Genomic DNA, 20,748 nt, shown 5'->3' with positions numbered 1-20,748 from the left:
TGCATATTATGAGGGGCTCCCACCATCCCTGTGCTATGCTCATTATGAGGGGCTCCCACCATCCCTGTGCTATGCTGACTTCCTCCTGGGGCTGCTCATTATGAGGGGCTCCCACCATCCCTGTGCTGTGCTGACTTCCTCCTGATGCTGCTTATTATGAGGGGCTCCCACCATCCCTGTGCTATGCTGACTTCCTCCTGGGGCTGTACATCTGCTGGGCATATTATGAGGGGCTCCCACAATCCCTGTGCTATGCTCATTATGAGGGACTCCCACCATCCCTGTGCTATGCACATTATGAGGGGCTCCCACCATCCCTGTGCTATGCTGACTTCCTCCTGGGGCTGCTCATTATGAGGGGCTCCCACCATCCCTGTGCTGTGCTGACTTCCTCCTGGGGCTGCTTATTATGAAGGGCTCCCACCATTCCTATGCTATGCTGACTTCCTCCTGGGGCTGTACCTCTGCTGTGCATATTATGAGGGGCTCCCACCATCCCTGTGCTATGCTCATTATGAGGGGCTCCCATCATCCCTGTGCTGTGCTGACTTCCTCCTGGGGCTGCTTATTATGAAGGGCTCCCACCATCCCTGTGCTATGCTGACTTACTCCTGGGGCTGTACCTCTGCTGTGCATATTATGAGGGGCTTCCACCATCCCTGTGCTATGCTCATTATGAGGGGCTCCCACCATCCCTGTGCTATGCTCATTATGAGGGGCTCCCACCATCCCTGTGCTATGCTGACTTACTCCTGGGGCTGCTTACGGTGCAGGTGTCAGTGCTGTATATCACGGTGCTGGTGTCAGTGCTGTATATCACGGTGCTGGTGTCGTTGCTGTATATTACGGTGCTGGTGTCAGTGCTTTATGTCACGCTGCTGATGTCAGTGCTCTCTATCACGGTGCAGGTGTCATTGCTGTATGTCACGCTGCTGAGGTCAGTGCTCTCTATCACGGTGCAGGTGTCATTGCTGTATGTCACGCTGCTGATGTCAGTGCTCTCTATCACAGTGCTGGTGTCAGATCACTCTATCACGGTACAGGTGTCATTGCTTTATGTCACGCTGCTTATGTCAGTGCTCTCTATCACGGAGCTGGTGTCAGATCACTCTATCACGGTGGAGGTGTCATTGCTGTATGTCACGCTGCTGATGTCAGTGCTCTCTATCACGGTGCTGGTGTCAGATGACTCTATCACGGTACAGGTGTCGTTGCTGTATATCACGGTGCTGGTGTCAGTGCTTTATGTCACGCTGCTGATGTCAGTGCTCTCTATCACGGTGCAGGTGTCATTGCTGTATGTCACGCTGCTGATGTCAGTGCTCTCTATCACGGTGCTGGTGTCAGATCACTCTATCACGGTACAGGTGTCATTGCTTTATGTCACGCTGCTGATGTCAGTGCTCTCTATCACGGTGCTGGTGTCAGATGACTCTATCACGGTACAGGTGTCATTGCTGTATGTCACGCTGCTGGTGATCATCTCCTGCACCCTCTTCTTTGCCTACCCTGACCTTCCCTCTCCTCCATTGCCTTCATGCGCTCCACAGTCCTGAATTGTCACAATTTCACATATAAAAGATCTTCAGTGCTGTGGGTGTTGGGTGAAATGTGGACCCGAAAATCAGCATACCAATTAGGTACTTCAACCAGTGGCAGGTCCAGCATTTTGCAGAAGGTTTCTAGATCTTCTGGCACTTTTAAGATGGCAGTGCGGCCCTGGTAAGAGGCTTGCAGAGCGAACAGAAACTTCCAGCGATAGCGGATGTCTCTCTGCCTCAGCACGTCAAGTAATGGGCGCAAGTCTCTTTGATATTTCAGCGTGATCGCCGAAAGATCCTGATATATCTGGATCGAATGGCCTTCAAATGTCAGGTTCGGATACCTCCTAGTTTTTTTAAGAACCTCTTCTTTGAGGGTATAGTCGTTAACATAACAGATGACATCCTGTGGGGGATCAGAATCTTTGCCATTAGGCCTAAGGGCTCTATGTATCCGCTCCATAGCTATAGGTGTACCGGAGGGTCGGACTAGCAGCTGGTTGAATAGGGATGTGACCGCTGGGAGGATTTGCTCAGGCTCGATCGACTCCGGGAGGCCTCTCATCTTCAGATTGTGTCTTCGTCCCCTATTGTCGATATCTTCGACGCGGCGCTGGAAGTCTCTGAGCTGCCAGGTGTGTGTGTCGAGGAGGTCCCCATGATGTGACAGTGTTTTTCAGGTAAAATCCTTGGTGATCGATCTTTTTTAGGCTGAGGTAAGACGGAGAAAAAAGCTTAAGCAGCCATCCTCTCTCTAGGCAAGCCACGCCCTCCCGGCTTTTTTTTAATATGTTGTTGACGTCAACTACCTGTTTTATTTTTCTGCTTGTTTGCCGAGGTGACCATCTTGGCGTATATCAAGAGGGTTGAGAGTGGACAACACGATCACCTACAGCCACATCACCCTGAATGCGCCTGATCTTGGATGCTAAGCATAGTCGGCCTGGTTAGTACCTGGATGGCACACCGCCTGGGAACCACAGGTGCTTATATGTTTTTGGCATCGACGACCTGTTCTGTTTTTCTGCTTGTTTGCAGAGGTGACCATATTGGCGTTTGTCAAGAGGGTTGAGAGTGGCCAGCAAGATTGCCTTTGGCCACATCACCCTGAATGCGCCCGATCTTGTCTGATCTTGGATGCTAAGCAGGGTCGGGCCTGGTTAGCACCTGGATGGAACACCCCCTGGGAACCCCAGGTGCTGTAGGCTTTTTTTTTCATATGTTTTTGGCGTCGACGACCTGTTTTATTCTTCTGCTTGTTTGCAGAGGTGACCATCTTGCCATTTTTCAAGAGGGTTGAGAGTGGCCAGCAAGATCGCCTACGGCCCTATCACCCGGGAATATGCCTGATCTTGTCTGATCTCGGATGCTAAGCAGGGTTGGGCATGTTTAGTACCTGAATAGGAGACTGCCTGGGAATACCAGGTGCCGTAGGCTTTTTTATAATATGTTGTTGACTTCGACGACCTGTTTTATTTTTCTGCTTGTTTACTGAGGTGACCATCTTGGCGTTTGTCACTTTCTTTCAGTAGCTGTCATTCCCATTTCATCATTGTTATAAGAGTCTCTGAGGACAAGTGGGGAGGCGGAACGTAGGCCCGCCGCCATTTGTGGGAGGAGCCTCGTCGTTATAAGACGGCCTCGGTTCCTCCCTTCCCTGTCGGATGTTTCCAGAGGTTGTCCCACCCTCCCGTTCCCCCTTTTTCTTTTTATCCCCTTTTCTTTTTTAGTACTACTTGGAAATGCCCCCTTTTAGGCATACTGACCACGTGACCACGGCACAACTTCAGGTCACTTTCTTTCAGTATCTGTCATTCCCATTTCATCATTGTTATAAGAGTCTCTGAGCACAAATAAAAAAAAAGCCTACGGCACCTGGTATTCCCAGGCAGTCTCCCATCCAGGTACTAACCAGGCCTGATCCTGCTTAGCATCCAAGATCAGACGAGATTGGGTGCATTCAGGGTGATGTGGCCATAGCCCATCTTGCTGGCCACTCTCAACCCTCTTGACAAACGCCAAGATGGTCACCTCAGCAAACAATTAGAAAAACAAAACAGGTCGTCGACGCCAACAACATATTAAAAAAAAGCCTACGGCACATGGTTTTCCCAGGCGTTCTCCCATCCAGGTACTGACCCTGCTTAGCATCCAAGATCAGACGAGATCGGGAGCATTCAGGGTGATGTGGCTGTAGGCGAACTTGCTGGCCACTCTAAACCCTCTTGACAAACGCCAAGATGGTCATCTCAGCAAACAAGCAGAAAAATAAACAACAGCTAACCGCCTGGTTTCTGAGGAGGACCTATTAAAAGCCAAAGGTCTTTCAGATAAAGTAGTAAAGACCCTGCTGTCTAGCAGGAAGGCAGTTACACAGGCAATTTACATGAAAGTCTGGAAAAAGTTCAACTCCTGGTGTAGTTCTAGAGAACTCAAGGTCAAGAGCACGGTGTCCGTATTGGAGTTTCTCCATGAGGGAAAGGAGAAGGGTCTCGCAGCCAGTACCCTGAAGACTCAGGTGGCTGCCTTATCAGTTTTCTTTGAAAAGACTTTATCTAAAGAAACTTTAATTTCTAGATTTTTTTAGGGCTCTTGCTCGAAGTAGACCAGTAGCCCTTAAAGACTTTCCCAGTTGGGATTTGTCTACAGTTTTACAGGGTCTCTCGGGAGCACCGTTTGAACCCTTACAAGAAGCTTCTTTACAGAAGGTGGTTTTAAAAACAATCTTTTTGGTGGCCATCACCTTGGCAGGAGAGTCAGCGAGCTCCAAGCTCTAGCTATTACAGAACCCTTCCTTAGAGTTTATCAGGACAGGGTGGTACTGAGGACGGATCCAGCATTCCTACCGAAAGTATCCTCAGCTTTCCATCGATCGCAGGAAATAGTGTTACCTACATTCTCTGCAACCCCAGCGAATGCAGGAGAGGAAGTTTTTTCACACATTGGATGTGAGAAGGTGTCTATTACAGTTTCTGAAAATGACTAAAGATTTTAGAAAATCAAACACCCTTTTTGTGATATTTTCTGGATCACGCAAGGGGGAGAAAGCTTCTAAAAGTACGCTGGGTAGGTGGCTTAAGTTGGCTATAACAGAAGCCTATAAAGCAAAAGGAGAAATACCTCCCTCAGGTATTGCTGCCCACTCTACTAGATCCACGGCAGTTTCCTGGGCTGAAAGGGCCGGTGCAACGCCTGAACAAATCTGCAAGGCTGCCACTTGGTCCAGTTATTCGACATTTCTCCGGCACTACTGGTTAGATCTACTGTCTGCAGCAGATCAGTAGATCAGTAGTCCCGCCCTAGGGTAAGTTTCTCGGTTATCCTCTCCGGGGTTGTCCTGAAAGGCGATTTGAGAAAGACTAAGTTAGACTTACCGGTGACGGTATTTCTAAGAGCCTTTCAGGACAACCGTTACTTCCCTCCCTAGGTTATGCTTAGTAAATGTATTAAGTTCTACCATGGTGTTGTGCTTTCTGTGCTTTGTTTTCCAGTGTCGGAAGGCCACAATAACTGAAGCCATGGAGGAAGAGGAGGTGTTTTTAAAGTGGGCATGTGTTTCCTAATGACAAGGTGGAGCTACACTCTCTCCGGGGTTGTCCTGAAAGGCTCTTAGAAATACCGTCACCGGTAAGTCTAACTTAGTCTTTTTTTTCTCTCTTGATCTACCGCTGTAAAATGTCATGACAATCACTGCTGAGATTGTACCACTGTTCTGACATGTACTGTACAAATTTAATAAAATCTTATGTTAAAAAAAAAAAACAGGCCCGACCCTGCTTAGCATCCGAGATCAAGCGCATTCAGGGTGATGTGGCCGTAGGCAATCTTGCTGGCCACTCTCAACCCTCTTGACAAACGCCATGATGGTCACCTCTGCAAACAAGCAGAAAAACAAAACAGGTCGTCGACGCCAACAACATGTGGGGAGGCGGGACGTAGGCCCGCCTCCATTTGTGGGAGGAGCCTCGCCGGGGGAGCGGGGGGTAGTCGCAGGTTGTCAGAGGGGGTCATTTCAGGTTAGAGGTATGGTTGCGTTCTGATGGGGGGAGGGGGGATTGTCACAATGTGTGGTTAATTTTAATCATTTGTAGGGATGGGGGGTGGTCACAGCCAGCAGAAGTCGCTGCCTAATTTTTTCGTTTCAGGGGGGAGGGGGGGTGGCACTGGTGTCATTATAGCGGTGCATTCTATAGGGGTATCACTGGCCAACATAGGTACGTTCTTGCTGGAGGTTGTGGGAGTTTCCCAGGGATCATGTTGGGGGGGAGGGTGGTCTGACAGAAGGCGCTGCCTGCTGTTTTGCTCGGGGGGTTGGTGCACTGGGGGAGTATGTCACTGATTCACAAACAGCGGTGTTTCCATAGGGACATCACTGTCTGGGATAGGACATTTTTGCTGGCGATATTGTAAGAAGTAGGGCGGTGTCATGGTCATGCACGGGTAACGGCTGGGGTGTTTTGCAGTCATTTATTTCCGGTTGTCATTTCATTGTCATGTTTCATTTTATGTTCCCAGGCTCTGGCTCCTCACTGCAGGGCACTGTGGAATGTTGGGGGTTTCTCTTTTCAGTTATACTGCAATGTCATTTTATGCTATGTTTTCCTTTCCTTTTCCCTCAGGAACTACTTTGGAGCTGTGTATGGTTGTGAGTGGCCAATACAAGTTATACTTTTGTCAAACCCGTAGTAAGTGCCTGTGCGGTCGGTTCTGGGTTGGTATTGTCGCTGGGAAAGTTCGGTCGGTATGGGGTCCAGGCAGGGCACACATGCAGGGTTTAGGGTGGTTTTTCTGGGAGGGGGGGGTGCGTTTGGTCCAGATGGTCAGGGGATGTTTTGGGGGAGGGGGGAAAGGGAGCCTCTCATGTTGCTGCGATCATGGCGGTTATGGTAAGCTCATTTATCATCAGGGCCTCTCTCATTTCCTTTGGGGTATTTTCTCGGTACGTTTTACACGGGTGGGATCAGTTGTATGTTACTCTGGTCAGGTCTTGGTTTCTGTTGATTCAGCCGCGAGTCGCATGGTTATTTGGCTTGTCTCATTTCTTTTGTCCTTAGTCAGTTCTACGTACTGTCAAGTGCCGGCACGGTTGCAGGACCTCAGGGGTGTTTTCTTCTTTAGATTTGCAGTCTCGGCTATTTAGGTAGGTTCGGGTTACTTAGGGGTTTGTTACCTCATGGTAAGGGCCAGGTGGAAGGTCACCAAGTTGGGTTTCGCAACACGGCTTCACCACTGAGGTACTTATTTTATTTGTATGTTTACAGGTTGGGAGAAGGTCGGTCTAGGTTGTCCAGGATTGCTTAGTGGCAAGTCGTTTATTCATTTCCCCATTTCATGCTGTATCATTTCACCTTTCTTATTATCCTACCTGACACATTTTAAGGTTCATGGGGCCTGAGTGTACATTTTTAATTGCCTGCGGAATCACAGGTGGTTCGGCTCTATCCATTTCATGTCAAACGCTTTTCCAGTTTTCTCTCTTTATCGCAATTTACGCACGGGAAGGTTGGTATGTTGGCAGCGGCGGCTGGTGAAGTTTTAGGATGGGGGTGCAAGACCATGCCCCTCAGATTTGGCCCCTCCCACTTCTCACAAGCCACACCCCTTATCGAATCAACATCATATACCAGGCTGCACTTTATACACAGGGCTCTACTAAAGCAGATGAATCATGCTTATCTTGTGTATAACCACATCAGGCACCTTTTCTGCAACCTGTAAATCGCACATATTTGCATTCTGCAACCTTTAAATCACACATAACTGCATTCTGCAACCTGTAAATTGCACATATCTACAACATGCAAATCGCACATATCTACAACCTGTAAATCTTGTTTGGGGGGGCAGGTATGGGGGTTAATGCTGCCGACCACCGATAATAACCCTTTTTTTTTAAATCTTGTTTGGGGGGTATGCTGTGGTGGTTGGCAGCATACCCCCCAAAACAATATTTAAAAAAAAAGGGTTATTATCGGTGGTCGGAAGCATTAACCCCCATACCTGCCCCCACCCCCTAAACAAGATTTAAAAAAAAGGGTTATTATCGGTGGTCGGCAGTATACCCCCCCCCCCTTATTATTAATAACTCTTTTCTTTTAAAGCTTCTTGGGGGGGTGTATGCTGCCGGTCACTGATAACACTATTTCTTTAAATCTTGTTTAGCAGGGGGTGGGGGGTTGGGGTATGCTGCCGAGTGCGACCACCATAAGATAGATCTATGTGGAGGGGGTACCGGCGGCTGGGCGGAATAAACGATCAAGATTGTTTAAGCTGCCATGCGGCAGCCCCTTACCTGGTCCTCTCAGGCGGGCAGAATAGAGAAGCGCCGTGCCAACGTCACTTCCTTGAGTGACGTCGGAAGCACCGCCCACAGCTCACTCAAGTGCAAGTCTATGCACTTGCTCGGCCAGTCGATCGTGCCGGAAGCTGTGGCGTGATCGGCTGCGCCATAGAGCGTTGTTTTTTTGGGCAAATGAAGCGCCTTGTCTGCAATCTTGTGATTGCATAGATGTGGTGCTTCTTATATTGCACTGCGCCCGGCGCCAGTGCACATAGGGGGGGAAATTTGAAAAAAAAAATTTTTTCTTAAAGGGACATGTTAAAAAAAACACATATAATATATATATATATTTTTTTTTTTTTTACTTTTTTTTACTGCATGGGAGGGGGGCGGCGCCCCCTATGGACGGGCCTCCACTGTATGTTTGTGTCGGGAGGATTGGTAGGTTGGGGGAGGGGGGTGGGGTCATCATTTCAGGGTATCAGCACTCACTCTAGTCTCGGGTTAGGTTTGTCAGGTTGGTTTTCCTAACTCACTGTCGCTTATGTCAAATTAGATCATGTCTCAGGCGGCAGATATCGAGGATTCTGAGATCGATCCTCCTTCCCAGGCGGGGGAGTCTGAACATGGCAGCACACCCTCCATGAGGTCTAGGACGGTCCCCAGGTTGATGGCTGAACTTCGTCTGGTTATGGCAGTGCTGGAAAACGATGGGGCTTCGTACATCTTGTGTTGTGTGCCAACTTTAAATTCACCAACTTTAAATTCACCAAATATTAGCATTAAAGCAGTGGCACATCTCTTGGATGGTTGATTCTTGCCATTCCTTTTTATTGCCCAACTGCATCATTTTCATACTGTACATTGACAGTGTTGCTTGGTCCCCTCACTGGCAGGAGCCAAATACACTGGCTGCTGCAGCCACTGGATTGTGTGCGATAACCCCTGCTGTCTGGTCTGTACGACATATGGACCGGACAGTGAAAGGGTTCAAATAGATTGTACACTGTATGGTCAGCCTCAGCCTGTCACTTTGCATAGTCCATACCAGACAAGCAATTTATTCTCCCAAACAATATTCAGGTATCAATGGAAGCCCAAAGATACATGCATGTTCCCTAACCAAATAGTAAAATGTATAGTGTAAACATGCTAGGTCACATGTCCCTGCAGCCATTCAATGCTGTCCATTTTTTACATTTGGGGAAAACATATAAAATTTTAGTAATATAAAGCCTAGCTAGCACTTTGTTGCCTGCTCTTAAGATTCAATGTTGAAACCTGGATGCAGTCAACTTTGTCCAAAATCATACATCCGCCCTTAAACACACGTCACCCCTTGGTGTGTGACTACATGAAAACATGATCAGTTGCTGTCGGCCTGACATGTTTGTATTGGCTGAGCGGCCATTACTCCAGCCTCAATGTGCTCACTCTTGCTCCTGGAATCACATGTATGCTGCTAAACTGCTTTGTGAAGAACAAGCGAGTACTGTTGTGATACTGCCTTGTGAAGAACAAGCGAGTACTGTTGTGAAGCTTTCAGGCAGCCCAAGGAGTTCTGCTTGGTTGACAATCCCCAAAAATTGGATGCAGTAATGCAGCTACAATTTTCTCATGGAGACTTATGGATTTTCACCCCTTTATAAAAAAGGCATTTTACACTCATTGTTGCGCAAGCCTGTGATCAGTAGGACAAAATATTGCCCCATCCTTGTTGGGGGTCAGTGTATTTATGACAGTTGGTTGTTGGTAGAAAGAATAGTGCCCCAAGAGCCACAGTTTGAAGACCCATGGTCAAGATCAATAATGATCATCAGATGATTGATGGTGTAAATGTAGACAGGCTGTAATAGAATCAAGCTGTAGAAAATCCCAATGAAAATGCAAAGGAGACTGAATCAAGTGAAAAAATTAATTATATAATCTATATTTATATCTCTATCTATCACATCTTGACATATGGTGCTTACCTGTGCACTGCAGTAAATACATTGCATCTCCAGAAAGGCCAGGGATAACCACTCTGCACAAATTTTATTGTAGAATCAAGGCTGTGATAGAATAAAACCCCAATGAAAAAGCAAAGGAGACTGAATAAAGTGGAAAAAAAGATAGAAAACATTTTGACATGGTGCCTACCTGTGCACTGCAATAAAAAAAGACATTGCGTCTCCAGGGATATCCACTGTAGAGCCACTCTGAAAGATACCCACACATACGTTTACAGAAGCACTGTGTCCATAAATGGATGTTGGAGTAATCCAGCTTTATTGAAGAATCAAGCTAAAAATTGTGGTATTTTTCAGAAAGTATTGGATCTAACAGTCAGTCAATCGCAGACAGGTGACTGATAGATTAGGCCATAGGCTGCCAACCCCACCACTCTAGAGCATCAAAGACCAGAACAGGCAGCCGAGTAGGTAAAAAAAAATACTCGGTAGTGCTAGCTGCAGTGTCTGACGGAGCAATATCAACCATACTCTGCCCATTATTCCTGCAAGCAGCATAACCAACAGTAAAAGTAAATTCAGGTCAGTGTCTTAAGCATATCACTGGGCATAATAAGCAGCTATACTTAGCAATGAACATAATAGCACCTAGAAAACAAAAATGGAGCTAACAGCTATTATGCCACTTTCACACTGATGCGGTGCAGTTTACCAGCATTTTGTGGGTTTATTTTTTTTTTTATTTATTTTTTTTTTTTTTTTAGCAAAAACTTCAAATAACCCAAGCACATGTTTGAAAGGATCCTTAAAAAACGACTTCCAAGAAAATAATTTAAAATACAGGATTAGTGTCATCTTCCATAGAGCCGCTGGCAGAGGTGTGCATCAGTGTCATGCTGGCTGGCCATAGAAGTGGGTACACAAGCACGGACACAAATGCATGTCATTTTGGACAGGCAAACTGGAGCAGGCACACACCTGACAGCATCTCTGGATGGTGGATTATCGCAATCTACCCTCTGTATGAGCCTTGATAGGGCTGGGAACATCTGGACTGGTACAAGATAACCTTTATATGGTATAAAGGTTCACTGTAAGATAACATTTTAACCATGTTTTTAAACCTATGCATTTTTTTAATTGATAATTTAAGAAGAATTTTACTGTAAACCTGAAAGTGGGTCTAACCATTCTCCATTTTACTGGAAAAAAATAAATAAAAACCCCCCCACAAACCACACCTGGACACCTCTCTACCCATTTTTTTTACATTTTCAGCCATTATTTGTTTTGTCAAAGAACTTCTTGTAATGGCTCTAACTACCTAGAACTCTACACATAGGGTTATTTGTGAAGTAAATGTAGCCCATTGTACATAAAACCTTAAGCATGCAAGTACTGCTTTTTTTGCCACAATTTGCATTTTTTCAATTTTTTTTTCACTGTATATAGTTGGTTGCTAAGCAACCACAGTGTCCGCGGATGATTGACCCTGGTTAGTCATTTCTGACGTTTGACCCCTAAGCGTGGAGGGAGTTGTATGAATTAGCTCTGCTAATGAGTCTTTAACCACTTAACAACCGGCCCATAGTCGAATGACGGCTACAGGGCGGTTGTTTAACTCTGGGAGGCCGTCATATGACGTCCTCCCAGAATTCCGCTCTCGCGTGCCCCCTGGGGTGCGCACTCGAGAGCATCCTTGACTGCCGGGTCCACAGGACCCGGCGCATCACGGATCATGGTAAATGGCCGCTCATCGCGGCCGTTTACCACGTGATCACTCCAACAAATGACGGAGCGATCACTTGTAAACAAACCGGCGTCATAACATAACATATCGGTGTTCCTCCCTCCCCCTCTCTGTACCGATCGGTACAGCGGAGGGGGAAGAGATCAGTGTCAGCAGCGCTGTGGGCTGCATCTGCAGTGCCCACATCGCTGCTCACCGAAAATAACCCCATCATACCCTGCCATTACTCTGCAATACTCTGCTGCAATACTCTGCTGCAATACTCTGCAATACCCTGCAACAGCACTCTGCAATACCCTGCAACAACACTCTGCAATGCTCTGCAACACCCTGCAACACTCTGCAATGCTCTGCAACATCCGCCAATACCCTTCAACACTCTGCTCTGCAATGCTCTGCAACATCCGCCAATACCCTGCAACACTCTGCAATGCTCTGCAACACCCGCCAATACCCTGCAACACTCTGCAACACCCACCAATACCCTGCAATACCCTGCAACACTCTGCAATACCCTTCAACACTCTGCAATACCCTGCAACACTCTGAAATGCTCTGCAACACCCGCCAATTCCCTGCAACACTCTGCAATGCTCTGCAACAACCACCAATACCCTGCAATGCTCTGCAACGCAATACTCTGCAACGTCATACTCTGAGATATCCAGTCATACTCTGAGATACCCAGTCATACTTGGAGATACCCAGTCATATTCGGAGATACCCAGTCATACTCGGAGATACCCAGCCATACTCGGAGATACCCAGCCATACTCAGAGATATCCAGCCATAGTCGGTGATACCAATAGACACCCCCCCCCCTCCCGCCGCCCTCTGGTGCTTCTACTGACTCGCCAATACGATCAAAGCCACAATCTTTTTTTTTTTTTTTTTTTTTTTTCAGGCTTCCTAGCTTAGAGGTGAGATGCAGGGTCTTATTGACCCCATATCTCACTGTAAAGAGGACCTGTTATGCCATATTCCTATTACAAGGGATGTTTACATTCCTTGTAATAGGAATAAAAGTGATCAAAAAATTTATTTTTGGGGAAAAAAAGTCAAACTAGAATAAATAAAGTAAAATGAACAATAACATTTTTTTTTTTTAAAGCGCCCCTGTCCCCATGTGCTCGCATGCAGAAGCGAACGCATACGTAAGTCCCGCCCACATATGAAAACAGTGTTCAAACCACACATGTGAGGTATCGCTGCGAACGTTAGAGCGAGAGCAATAATTCTAGCCCTAGACCTCCTCTGTAACTCAAAACATATAACCAGTAAAAAAAATCTAAATCATCGCCTATGGGGATTTTTAAGTAGAGATGTTTGGCGCCATTCCACGAGCGTGTGCAATTTTGAAGAGTGACATGTTAGGTATCTATTTACTCAGCGTAACTTCATCTTTCACATTATGCAAAAATTGGGCTAACTTTACTGTGTTTTTTTTTTTTAAGCACAAAACTGTTTTTAAAAATAAAAAAAAGCATTTGAAAAATTGCTGCGCAAATACCGTGCGAGATAAAAAGTTGCAACGACCACCATTGTATTCTCCAGGGTGTTTGCTAAAAAACATATATAATGTTTTGGGATTCTTTGTAATTTTCTATCAAATAAATGATGATTTTTACATGTAGGAGAGAAATGTCAGAATTGTCCTGGGTGCTCCAGAACGCCTGATGGAGCTCCCTGCATGTTGGGCCTCTGTATGTGGCCACACTGTGTAAAAGTCTCACACATGTGGTATCGCCGTACTCGGGAGTAATAGCAGAATGTGTTTTGGGGTGTAATTTGTGGTATGCATATGCTGTGTGTGAGAAATAAACTGATAATATGACAATTTTGTGAGAAAAATAAAAAAACTAAAAAAAATCTTGATTTTGCAAAGAATTGTGGGAAAAAATGGCAACTTAAAAAAAACTCATCATGCCTCTTACTAAATACCTTGGAATGTCTTCTTTCCAAAAAGGGGTCATTTGGGGGGTATTTGTACTTTTCTGGCATGTTAGGGTCTCAAGAATTCAAATAGGCCATCAGTACTTCAGGTGTGATCAATTTTCAGATATTGGCACCATAGCTTGTGGACTCTATAACTTTCACAAAGACCAAATAATATCCACCAATTTGTACTTATTTTTACCAAAGATATGCAGTAGTATAAATTTTGGCCAAAATTTATGAAGAAAAAATTACTAATCTGCTAAATTTTATAACAGAAACAAATAAAAATTCATTTTTTTACAGAATTTTCTTTTTTTTTTCTTTTATAGCACAAAAAAAAAAAAACGAGCGGTGATTAAATACCACCAAAAGAAAGCTCTATTTGTGTAAAAAAAAGGACAAAAATTTCATATAGGTCCAGTGTTGCATGACTGAGTAATTGTCATTCAAAATGTGAGAGCACCGAAAGATGAAAATTGGTCTGGTTATTAAGGGTGTTTAAGTGCCCAGAGGTCAAGTGGTTAACCACTCTTTTGATCAACTCTGTAACTTGTTCCACCTCTGCCTTTTCGCGATCCGTGCAGGCTTGAAAACAGTCTTTACAGATCAGTTTATCTGTCATCGGGGGTGCACATCACGCCCTACATTCCCTTTTTACCTGCCTGGGAGGGCTAGCTGACCGATGCCTTTTGGATCTTGCTCTTTCCTTAGAATGATGAGAGCTAGTTGAGCGGCTGTGCGCCGAACTTGGGCGTGTGCGTCCGTTGTGATGACCAGATGTCTGATTAGACGTTCTCTTGTGTATAGGGCTGAAACGAAAGTAATAGTGCAAGGCACTCTTTTAGTCTGGGATAAACACAAAAAAAACAAAAAATAAAATAAAAAACATGAGGTACAAACCCTTACCTAAGAAAGGAAGGGTCTTGGTCTAGCAGCGGCTGACTCATAATCGCAGGGCAGGCAAGGGCAGAAAGCGACTGGACAGAAAGCACAATAGAATCCCATGAAACCCCCTGGCCATACACCCCCCCTGATTATATATATATCATAGTTGCCAACTGTCCTGAATTTCCCGGGACATTCCCGGGATTAGTACATTTGTCCCGAATTAATTTTGGAAAAGGACAATATTTGGGCACGACGTCGCTCTTACTGTATGCAAATTTGCGTTCGTGGCTTATAGGTGTTACTTTTTTTTTTTTTTAGAACGGTTGACTTTTTAGTGATAACAACCAAGCCGGCTAAAAGCCGTTCGAGAGGGGACGTCCAACCCCCCCTCCAGCCGCTCTTCCTGTCCCACTGGTAGACCTGAGCCACCAGTCGGCACGTCCGCCCCCCAAGCTGAGACCTGAACAAAGCCAGATCATTCCATTCAGAAGGAAGAAAGAAATGACTGCAGATCCAGAACTTCCGATTACCTTTTATATTGTTTCACAAAGATAACACCAAAGACACCAAACTATGGTCATGTGGACGCATTTCACACATACATCTTGTGCTCATTCCAGTCATCTGCAACGAGATATTGGTAACATTAAAAAACACAAGGAGGATGATATGGGGCTTTAGGCCTCAATGATTGCATTAACAACCTTTAAAACACAATGCACTCAATTGTAATATTGACAAGCTAGGCATTTTAAAACAATAAACACGGCGGCAGGCCAGGTCGGCTGTTTTACCCTCGGCAGCCAGGGCCGTGTCCCCTGGTGGGCTGTCTGGAGAGGATGCGCTGATGTCCGGTCACAGGTCGGAGGGTGAGGTGTCCGGATCGGAGGAGGAGGTTCCGAGAAGTCCAATCCCTGCTAGGGTGTCCGAGAGATCGGCTGGTGGGATCGCTCCTGTGCAGCCCGGTGAGTACCCTTTAAGTTTACCTATTGGTGGGGGGATTGTTTTGGCAGGTGCCGGTGGTGCTGTGAGTGCAGGTACACAGGAGGTGGTGGAGCAGAGGAGTTTGAGGACAGGTAGGGCTGTCAGGGCAGAGAGTGGGCTGTTGGGTTTTCTGGCTGGGATCAAGGAGCTGGTGGGCAGGTTTGAGCACCAGGAGAGGGCTGCTGCTGGCCCGGCGGTGGCGTGGGTCCCTTCTGGCGGGGTGTCCGGGGGTGTCGCAAAAGGCACGGAAGTGGTGGTCCCGGCAGTGGCTGGGCCCACGGGGCAGGAGCCGCCAGTGCCCATTAAGGCATCGAGCGGGAGCGAGTCCTCTACTAGACAAGACATTGTGCGTTTGGCGGAATGCAAGGTGTATGTCTGCTTTGAAGGGCCGTTGGGGGCTCATTTGAAGCCAGAGGTACGGGAGAAAATATGGAAGGGTGAGTATGTGGAGATATTTTCACTACTAGAGAAGTTCAACCTGGACAGGGTCAAGCCGGATGATACTAAAAAAGACGACGAGGAGAAGCGGCGGTACAGACTGATACAGAGGACCTTTGCGAATTGGATGCAAGCATTCGCCATCATGGCGAGTGTGATTGGTGAAAAGAACGCTGAGCATTGTTCGGTTCTTTTCTGTTACATGGACTCGGTTGGGGAAGCTTACCGAGTGTACGGGGGAACCGCGTGGCTGAGATACGATGAACAGTTTTGCCAGCGGAGAGCGGTGCGGCCGTCGCTGAGATGGGACCACAAGGACATTAGTCTGTGGATGCGCCCGATGACGTCGGCGAGGGCACTGGGGCAGTTTTTTCAGGGGGGGCGGTGGATCTTCCGCTCCCAGACAATCGGCCAGTAGAAAGAAGGGAACGTGTCGGCAGTTCAACGAGGGATCCTGTAAGTTCGGCAGATCCTGTCGGTACAAGCACGAGTGTTCTGGCTGCGGGGGAACGCACCCGTTGTCACGCTGTTTTAAACAGGGCAGGAACAGATCTGGGGATGCTGCGCAAAAGAGGGAGGATGCCAGTGATGGTGGAAAGGATGCGACCGTTTCTCAGTAGGTATCCGGATAGGAAGGCAGCACGCCTCTTGGAGGAGGGTTTCACAGAGGGGTTTCGGATACCGGGTAGGTTAGAGGTACCGCGGAACCTGAAGTCGGCCTTGCTGCATCCTGACGTGGTTTCTATGAAGCTGCGTAAGGAGGTAGAGTTGGGACGGATGGGAGGCCCTTTTCCGGTGGCACCTTTCCCTGATCTTGTGGTTTCTCCTTTGGGGGTGGTTCCAAAGAAGGAACCGCAGAAATTTCGGCTAATTCACCACTTGTCTTTTCCGAAAGGGGGGTCGGTCAATGATGCCATTGATCCTGAGGAGTGTACAGTTAGCTACACGTCCTTTGATGCAGCGGTGAGTTGGGTCCACCGATATGGGCGGGAGGCGCTGATGACGAAAACAGACATTGAGTCGGCTTTTCGGTTGCTCCCCGTCCATCTCGAAAGTTTTCGGTTGTTGGGGTGTCATTGGGATAACATGTTTTATGTTGACCGTTGCCTCCCCATGGGGTGCTCCATTTAATGCGTGGTGTTTGAAACATTTAGCTCATTTGTGGAATGGGTGGTGCGGGATGTCGCAGGGCTGAACTCTGTTATCCATTATTTGGATGACTTTCTCTGCGTGGGTCCGCCGGATTCCAGAGTGTGCGGGGTGTTGCTGGCGACGCTGGAACACGTAGCGGAACGGTTCGGCATCCCGTTGGCACCCGACAAGACGGAAGGGCCCAGGAAGGTCATCACCTTTCTGGGTATTGTGTTGGATTCTGAAGCGATGGAATGCAGGTTGCCGGAGGACAAGCTTGTGGATCTGAAAACCGTCAGGGTGATGTGGCCGTAGGAAATTTTGTTGGCCACTCTCACCCCTCTTGACAAACCCCAAGATGGTCACCTCGGCAAAAAAAAAAACAGGTCGTCGACGCCAACAACATATTATAAAAAGCCTACGGCACCTTGTACTCCCAAGCGGTCTCCCACCCAGGTACTAACCAGACCCAACCCTGCTTAGCATCCGAGATCAGACAAGACTGTGTGCATTCAGGGTGATGTGGCCATAGGCAATCTTGCTGGCCAATCTCAACCCTCTTGACCCCATATGAAAGGGTCACAAGATGGTCACCTCGGCAAACAAGCAGAAAAATGAAACAGGTCGTCGACGCCAACAACATATTAAAAAAAGCCTACGGCACCTGGTATTCCCAGGAGGTCTCCCATCCAGGTACTAACATGGCCTGACCCTGCTTAGAATCCGAGATCAGATGATATCTAGCGGATTCAGGGTGATGTGGCCTTAGGCGATCTTGCTTGCCACTCTCAACCTTCTTGACAAACACCAAGATGGTCACCTCGGCAAACAAGCAGAAAAATAAAATAGGTCTTCGACGCTGACTACACATTAAAAAAAGCCTGCGGCACCTGGTATTCCTGGTGCCACCTGGTGATGTGGCACCGGCTCTAGTAGAGCAGCCATTTACTATTTACAATGCCTATGAAATCTGCTCTGTTGGGACCACAGAGCATATGCGCAAGGGGAAATCACTGGCAATGCATTCTACACTGCTCCAAGGTGGGCATACTAATGAGCAGCAAACGGGTAGTTAACAGCATTATATACAAACAATGCTACAGTGGGCTTGGGGGGGGGGGGTCCTGTCTAAATCCTGCTCTAGCAAATGGGCAGCAAGTGATATCTATGTGCATTGTGCCTGAACCCTACTCTGTTTTTGCTTGCTACTGGCTACACTATACATGGACATTAATGAATAGTTTTCATTGAAAACTTTCATATGGGGGCGCATGCGCGCGATCGCGGGAGATGGCAGCCTAATCCCCGTGCTCCGCGCCACCGGCCGCTTCACCTTCGGCCAATAGAGCACTACTGCCGAACCACCGCAGACAGCATAGCTCCTGGAACGGCGGAGATCACCGGGCACCCGCGGATATGCACCGTTCGCAAAAACACAAACTTAAATTCCCTAAACAGCCTAAAATAGCTGCCGCTGTGGGGAGGGACAAGATGGCGCCCGAACCTCCGGAGCCAGAAGATGATACTACCAGGCTCTCTGCAGCTCCTCCAGCTTCCCCCACGGACAGCCTGCTGCAATATCCCTCGGATCTGGTAAGCCCTGATAATCAGCAAGAAGATGACATGCTGGTAAAATTCCGCTCCATAGTGCGGGATGAGATTACTATAGCCTCACGCAAGCTCTCCTCAGACCTCATGCGGGGCCTTAAAGAACTAGGCCACCGCACAAACCAACTAGAACAGCGCATGGACTTAACTACTACAGTTCTTGAGGGCCATGAGGAGGAAGTTGACAAATTGCATGCTGAGCTGGATGTGCTGCGTGATAAATTAGAAGATTCTGAAAATAGGGCCCGCAGAGACAATCTGAGGCTCCGAGGACTTCCTGAAGTTATCACTGATTTGCAAGGCACGGTCACGGCTCTTTTTAGGGAGTTGGCCCCAGAGATCCCACTTGAACGTCTCGAATTTGATCGTATCCATCGATCCTTGGCGCCCAAACCTACCGATGGACCACCTAGGGATGTTATTATCAAGCTTCATTTTTATCGCACCAAAGAAAGACTTTTGCAGGCAGCAAGAGATCGCCCGGAAATTTCTTTCCAAAATCATTCTTTGCAATTGTTCTCTGATCTCTCTCCGGTTACAATTGCCAAGCGGAGAACCCTGAAACCTTACCTTCACGTTTTGCAATCCAACGGTACTAAATACAGATGGGGTTTTCCTTTCAAACTTTCCTTTTTCTACCAAGGTCGCAACGTCCAAGCTTCTTCTGTGTCTGATCTGAAACACCACTTCCAAGAACTTCACCTGGATCTCCCTGCATCTCAAGAAGGCCCCTCTACTCTGCATCCACAGAGGTCTCAGCCTCTCCGCGGTCCTTCGCAAGTCCCCAGACAGGGCTCCCAGGCCCTTCGTTCACTTCAAGCCCAGCGCTTCCAGGTAGCTTCTAATGGATGAAAACCTGAACTACTTCTGACTGGAACTGTTGTCTCCCTCGGGTCCAGTATCCCGTAGAGGCTCTTTGGAGCCGTACTGATGGTAACCTTTTTTCTTGGGGGGTATACTTATTATTTTATCTGTTCGTTTTTTTTTTCCCCCTACTGGTTATGGACCGTGTGTGTTTTTTTTTGTTTGTTTTTTTGGGTGGGGGATCCCTTGAGGACCCCACCAATTTCAGGTTTGACTTGGGAGCTAGTGTCTACTCCCACTACGTTGGTAATATATGTTTACTGGTATTATGTGTGCTCATGTTGTTTTTGTTTTTTTTCTATGGTTTATAGATAATATAGGCCGAAGGGGTTCGGTGGACCACTGCGCCCCTAAGGAGTCCATACTTGTCTGGGACTATGGTCCCAGCCAACCACCGACCTTTTAGTGGGCTGTCGGACCCACGTTTGTTCGCACTAATGTTTAGCCCACGATTAATACACCGGGATTTTCCCGGCTTTATTGTGCTTGTTCTTTCTTTCCTCTTCTACTGCTTACCTCTTCTCCCTTTCCATCCCTCTTTTTCTTTGCTCTTCTTCAGGTCCTTTGGGGTCGTGCCCGCTGCCATGTATATGATGTCTAATACCCCCTGACGATGACTTTGCATTGGTTATCCCTGAATGTTCAGGGCATGAATTCCCCACAAAAAAGGGTAAAGATATTTAAATACCTTAAAAAACAGCGTATACATGTAGTATGTTTGCAAGAAACCCATTTCTCCTCTTCCTCTAGCCCTAAGTACTTTGACGCCCAATACCCCCAGGTATTTTTAGCTAATGGACCGACCAAACAGAGGGGAGTGCTGATAGCTTTTCATAAGTCTGCCCCTTTCAAATGTACTAAACAAATAGCTGACCCCGACGGTAGGTATCTCTTGTTGGTAGGATCAATTCAGGATGTTGAGGTAACTGTGATGACGTATTATGCTCCTAACTCCAACCCGGGCCCTTTTTTATCGCACGTTTGTTCTCTTTTGTTATCTCACCAAATGGGGACCTTGCTTTTAGCCGGGGATTCAAATGTTGCCCTTGATCCAAGATTGGACAAATATCCATCGGAATGTTTGGTTGCGACATCCGCTGCTAAAACTTTTTCCCATTCCCTACGTTCCCATGATTTAGTAGACTTGTGGAGGGAATTTCACCCAACGAGTAGAGATTTTACGTACTATTCCCATCCACACCATTCCCATTCTAGAATAGACCACATGATAATGCTCAGAAAACACCTCCCACTGATAGAATCCGTCTCTATTTTGGCGGCTCCCTGGACGGATCATGACCCAATACTGGTGGTCTGTCGGTCCTTAGTACATAACCCCCACAGATCCGCATGGATTATGAATGACTCCTTAT

The 20,748-nt window shown here is 47.1% G+C and overlaps 5 pseudogenes; 2 read left to right on the top strand and 3 right to left on the bottom strand.

The window, feature by feature from the left end:
• Positions 1 to 2,630: 2,630 nt before the first annotated feature.
• Positions 2,631 to 2,749, top strand: LOC143942977 (5S ribosomal RNA; annotated as a pseudogene).
• A 109-nt stretch (positions 2,750 to 2,858) lies between these two features.
• Positions 2,859 to 2,978, top strand: LOC143945029 (5S ribosomal RNA; annotated as a pseudogene).
• A 426-nt stretch (positions 2,979 to 3,404) lies between these two features.
• Positions 3,405 to 3,523, bottom strand: LOC143957368 (5S ribosomal RNA; annotated as a pseudogene).
• Positions 3,524 to 17,318: 13,795 nt separating this feature from the next.
• On the bottom strand, positions 17,319 to 17,437 carry LOC143943839 (5S ribosomal RNA; annotated as a pseudogene).
• A 118-nt stretch (positions 17,438 to 17,555) lies between these two features.
• LOC143952433 (5S ribosomal RNA) lies at positions 17,556 to 17,674 on the bottom strand (annotated as a pseudogene).
• Positions 17,675 to 20,748: the final 3,074 nt, after the last annotated feature.

This window comes from Lithobates pipiens, unplaced genomic scaffold (genome assembly GCF_037356315.1).
Source record: "Lithobates pipiens isolate NorthernLeopardFrog02 unplaced genomic scaffold, aLitPip1_a1.2 Scaffold_10, whole genome shotgun sequence".
NCBI classification, from domain to species: domain Eukaryota; kingdom Metazoa; phylum Chordata; class Amphibia; order Anura; family Ranidae; genus Lithobates; species Lithobates pipiens.
This window is presented reverse-complemented; position numbering and strand designations above follow the sequence as displayed.